Raw genomic sequence first — 6,254 nt, forward strand, 5'->3', positions numbered from 1 at the left:
TACACTTGCCTTAGAGAGAGTGCAACGAAGGTTCACTAGACTGGTTCCTGGGATGAGGGGATTGCCCTATGAGGAGAGATTGAGTAGACTAGGCCCTATATTCCTTAGAGTTTAGAAGAATGAGAGGTAATCTAATTGAAACATATAAAATTCTTAAGGGGCCTGACAGGGTTAATGCTGAGAAAATGTTTCCCCTGGCTGGGGAATCTAGAACACGGGGTCACAGTCTCAAAATAAAGGGCCAGCCATTTAGGACTGAGAGGGGGAGAAATTTCTTCAATCAAAGGGTTGTGAATCTTTGGAATTCCTTACCCCAGAGAGCTCAGTCGTTGAGTATATTCAAGACAGAAGTCAATAAATTTTTGGGAACAGGGAATTAAGGGATATGGGGAGAGTGCAGAAAGGTGGAGTTGAGGTAGATCAGCCATGATCTTGTTCAATGACAAAGCAGGCTCAAAGGGCCAAATGGTCTACTCCACTTCCTATTTCTTACGTTCTCCAGCCTGCACTTATTTAATTACTTTTTAAAAATAAAGAATTGCTCTATAGAAATCATCGACCAGCAGGACTGATCCAGAGCTCATGATCACTTGCCTGCTATTGGTTGCCTCCAAGATAAGAGGAGACTAATTGATGTCCTGTTTCTGACTGCTCCATTTTTGATCGGGGCAGAGGAACGGTGAGAGATCGGGGCCCAGAAGCGTCGTGATTGGGGCCCAGGAGAGGCGAAGGTTCGGGGTCCAGAAGAGGCGAGGGCCCAGGGGCAACACGGGCCAGCCCACACTGCGATCTATGGATAGTAAGAGCATGTGTGCGCACTAGGTCCATGCAGCAGAGCAGGTCTCCAGTCGTCCTGGTTGTAATGTCTGTAAGTTTGTAATGTTTGTAGCTCCACACTGTGGATGTGGACGTATTGTGTACTGCAAGTGCAGGGTTAATAATAAACAGCCCAGGGAGATTTTCGGAGACTTCCAAGAGAGCTGCCTGCCATGTTTGGAAGCTGTGTGTGCTGTGCTCTGTGAATATATCACATTGGGCGACGAGGATGGGATTTTTCGGATGATTTAAAGCTTACATTTTGTTGGTGAAGGATTCAGCCAGCCGACAGAGAGACTTTGGAAGTTTCTGTCTTTGGAAAAAAGCTACAAAATTGGAGGTTAAATACAGCACACGGTGTGAGCAGCTAGAGATTAAAATGGCAGATGTATTGGGATATTTGGGGGAATATAGACACGACTGGGAACGTTTTAAAGTGTATGTGGATCAGCTAGAAATGTATTTCATTGCAAATAACATAATTGAAGTTCCAGACAATGCAGTCCAGAACCGGGCTGTGTTGGAGCGTAAGAGAGTAATCTTCTTAGCGGAGGCAGGTCTGGCATTATATGACACTCTTGTAAATCTGCTTGTGCCTGACGAGCCAAAGGACACAACGCTTAAAGAGATTTTAACGAAGCAGGAGCAGCACTATAACCCCATTAGAAATTGCTGAAAGCTATCGTTTCGGGATTCGGAATCAAAAGTCTGATGAAAGTATCAGTGATTACATCGTAACATTAAAAAAGCTATCGATGCACTGTAATTTTGGAAACTTTCAAAACCAAGCATTATGGGATCATTTTGTTTGTGGGGTGAAAAATTATGTGATCAGAAGGAAGTTATTGACGACGGATGACTTGACTTTTGAGATTGCTTGTCAGAAGCGAGGTCAATGAGCATGGCCGAACAATATTCCCGAGAATTAAATAATAATTATGGTCGTCAGTCAACCGAGGTAAATCACCTGCAGGTTCCAAGTAAAAGACGGGCATGGCCCAAAGTCTCAGAAACTGGAAATTCTACTAGAGCATCAAAGTCGTGCTATAGGTGCCTGGGACAACACATTGCTCAAAGTTGTCCATGCGTGAAGGCAGAGTGTTCTTCTGCAGAAAGATTGGGCATCTTGCGAAGGCATGCCGACTGAAGGGTAAACCAGCTTTTAAAGCTATGAATCCAGCGTTCAAAGCTATGAGTAGAAATCCAAAGAGACTACATAGCATGGAAGAACAACAACAGGACGCAGAGATGTTAGAGTTACATGTCATCAGGAGCACGAGGTTAATGGACAGCGATTCGGAAAGCATCAAAATCCACATAGATGTTGCGGGATTCAAGATACCAATGGAAATTGACACGGGTGTATCTGTGAGTGTAGTACCGGAGTCACTATACCGTGACAAATTGCGTGATTTCCAACTGGAGAAATCCAAGATAGAGCTGCGAGGCTACTCGGGAGAGAAAATTCCTGTGGTAGGTCGTATCACCGTACCGGTGAAATGTAAAGATCAATTTCAGAACTTGCCTCTAATAGTAGTGAAAGGAGACAAGCCTGCCTTACTAGGAAGAAATTGGTTGAGCTCACTGAAGCTGGATTAGAGTAAGATTTTCCGTGTGGAAGCGAGATTTTCATCAACGGATGAGGTTATCAAGAAGTATCCGAAGGTGTTCTGCAAAATGGGCAGTCCGATCCAAGGCTTTATGGCAAGTGTCAGGGTACAGAAGGATGCTAGATCGGTTTATTACAAGCCACGTTCCGTACCATATGCACTCAAGGAGAAAATTGAGCAAGAACTCAAAAGACTAGAGACTGAGAACATTATTTGTAAGATAGATCGATGCAATTGGGCTACACCCATTGTTGTTGTACCTAAGTCCGATGGTAAGGTAAAATTGTTTGGTGATTATAAGGTAACCGTAAACCAGGTTCTAGAGGGTAATGTCCCCAATGCATTGCCGAATATAGAAGATTTGTTCACAACACTGACAGGTGATCAGATCTTCTCAAAACTGGATCTTACGAATGCCTACTTACAGCTTGAACTAGATGAGGAGTCCAAGTCATGTTTGACTATAAATACTCATCGAGGCCTATATCAATTTAATAGGCTACCGATTGGAGTGTCTTCTGCCCCTGCCATATTCCAAGGGGTGATGAACTAGATTTTGCAAGGTATTGAAGGGGTGGTATGTTATTTGGATGACATACTAATTTCAGCACCAAATAGGCAAATTCATAATAACATATTGAATGAAGTCCTCAAACGGCTAGAGAAGCACAGAGTATGAGTGTCTGCTCGTAAGTGTGAGTTATTTAAAAACTCAGTGGAGTACTTGGGGTACAGAGTAGACAAAGGTGCTTTATATCCAACCATGGAAAAATTGGATGCGATCAGAAATGCACCCACTCCCAGGAATGTCACTGAACTTCATTCATTCTTGTGTCTTTTGAACTATTACGGGAAGTTCCTACCAAATTTGGCGACAGTATTACATCCACTGAATGAACTTTTGAAAAAACAGGTCCATTGGAAATGGTCAAAAGAATGCGATACAGCATTCAAGGGGTGTAAAAGCAAATTGGTAGAAAGCACCATGTTAGTTCACTATGACAAATCTAAGGAGATTAAGCTAGCATGTGATGCCTCTCCATATGGAGTTGGGGCAGTAATCTCTCAGGTATTAAGTAGTGGGGAGGAGAGACCAATTGCTTTTGCTTCACGCACTCTCAGTGCCAGTGAGAGTAATTATGCGCAAATTGAAAGGGAAACTTTGGCATTAATTTTTGGGGTCAAGAAGTTTCACAAATACTTGTATGGTCGTAAGTTTACCATCGTTACGGACCATAAGCTCCTAACAGCAATCCTCCATCCAAAGTCCCCAGTTCCAACATTAGCTGCAGCCCGAATGCAGAGATGGGCTTTGATGTTGTCAGCATATACATATGATATTGAATACAGATGATCAGCTGATCACAGTAATGCTAATGCAATGTCTAGATTGCCTTCCCCATCACAAGTTACACCCAATAGGGAAGAAGTGTTCTATTTTTCATACATTGATGAACTGCCAGTCACAGCTGAAGAGATTGGTAGAGCAACCAAACGTGACCCAGTGTTGTCAAAGGTGTATGAGTATATTGCAAATGGATGGCCAAACCAGGTAACAGACAAAGATACACGTCCATTCTTCATTCATAGGAATGAATTATCAGTCGATTAAAGATTGTATCATGTGGGGTGCAAGAGTGGTTATGCCAAATAAATTCAGGTCCAAATTATTAGGAGACCTCGATGACCAGCACCTGGGAATGTGCTTGACCAAGAGTTTTGCACACAATTATTTATGGTGGCCAGGTCTTGATAAAGATATAGAGTACATCGTGAATCAGTGTACGACATGTCAATCGGTAAGCAAGCAACCACCACCAGTACCATTACAGCCATGGAAATGGCCTCCCAGGGTGTGGCAAAGGCTACATATTGATTTTGCGGAGTTAGAAGGACAACAATTGTTCATTGTGATTGATAGCCATTCGAAGTGGGTTAAGGTGTTCCCAATGTGGAAAATAACAACAAGTAAAACATTGGACATTTTGTGAAAATTATTTTCTTCATTTGGCCTCCCTGAAGAAATTGTTTTGGATAATGGACCACAATTTCATTCAGAAGAATTTGCACAATTCACGAGCAAAAATGGTGTGAAACGTACCAAGGCTCCACCATACCACCCTGCTTCGAATGGTGCAGCAGAGCGCACTGTACAAATTGTAAAACCTGCCCTCATAAAACAAATGTTAGATCCAAATCCAAGGAAACGACAGTTGTCATTGGATCACAAATTGGCTGATTACATATCGAAATACCCCTCATACAACTACTGGTAGAACACCAGCAGAGTTGTTTCTCAAACGACAGCCACGAACCAGATTTTCGTTGTTAAAGCCAAATTTGGCACAGTCTGTAGAAGTGACACAATTATGACAGAAAGAGAATCATGATAGAGGTAGAGTAAAAGAGAGAAGTGTGAAATTAAACCAGAAGGTGAGAGTGAAGAACCATCACCATAAATGGTTAAAGTGGTTACCAGGAAGAGTGGTGAAGATATGTGGGCCTCGCACATATTTGGTAAAGATGTTTGATAATGGACAGGTTAGGTTTGTTCATATTGATCATATTTTACCTACAGACATGGAAGGAGTTGAAGATGGGAATGATTCAATTATTTCTGACTCATCAGATAGTTTTGATATACCAGTAGCAAATCCTAAATCCAATGTACTAGAAACAAATCCAGGAGAAAATCAGAATGAAAGTCTGAGTCCGAGTCAGGAAAACAAAGAGCTTGAAGTTAGAGTGAGTTCAAATGAAAATCAAGGAAGTTCCGTGGAGGAAAACGTTCCTCAGAATGAGCTTTGAATGAGTGTGAAATCGACACCATGTTTGGAAGGTTCTGTTCGAGAGCAAAGGTATCCTCTTCGAAACAGAAAACAAGTGGTAAAGTTAAATTTGTAAATAAGGAAAAAATAAAGTTTATATCCTGTGTTATGTATAAACATGAAGGTTATGTATGATGTTTGTTATGATGGCTTCTTCATTAAGGAGGGAGAAGTGTAATGTCTGTAAGCTTGTAATGTTTGTAGCTCCACACTGTGGATGTGGACGTATTGTGTACTGCAAGTGCAGGGTTAATAATAAACAGCCCAGGCAGATTTCCAGAGACTTTCGAGAGAGCTGCCTGCCATGTTAGGAAGCTGTGTGTGCTGTGCTCTGTGAATATATCACACTGGTTAACCCTTGCCACTGGATCAAGACCTAGCTTTGTCAAGCCCGTATGGTGGCTGGTGTGCAACGTCCATCCCACGTTAATAAAATCCACGCACAGGCATCTTCCACCCTTCAATATGTGGTCCGGGACTTAGAATGTCAGGTCCCTCATTGAAACACCTGTGAACTCATCCCTTTTTGGTGTGAAAGCAGGTCATTCTCGATACGAGGGAACGCCTTAAACTAATACTATTGGTTCCTGTGTTTCCCTCTGTCTCACATTTCAATTGCCACCTACACACCTCTAATCTCACGTTATTGCAGCCTTGTTCTGAGCTGAAGTTTTGGATCTTTTCATAGAAATGCGTCAGGTTCCTGATACACTTTTCCTTTCATCATTCTTAAATCCCAAACTCTGCTCCTTTTCCCACGGAATATCTTAATAAACATTTAAAACAATTCACATGACCCCGGGTATTGCTGGGTGACCCCGGGTGGTGCTGGGTGACCCCGGGGCATGCTCGATGACCCCGGGTAGTGCTGGGTGACCCCGGGTGGTGCTGGGTGACCCCGGGGCATGCTCGATGACCCCGGGTAGTGCTGGGTGACCCCGGGTGGTGCTGGTTGACCCCGGGTATTGCTGGGTGACCCCGGGTAGTGCTGGGTGACCCT

This window comes from Pristiophorus japonicus, chromosome 18, assembly GCF_044704955.1.
Source record: "Pristiophorus japonicus isolate sPriJap1 chromosome 18, sPriJap1.hap1, whole genome shotgun sequence".
Classification (NCBI taxonomy): domain Eukaryota; kingdom Metazoa; phylum Chordata; class Chondrichthyes; family Pristiophoridae; genus Pristiophorus; species Pristiophorus japonicus.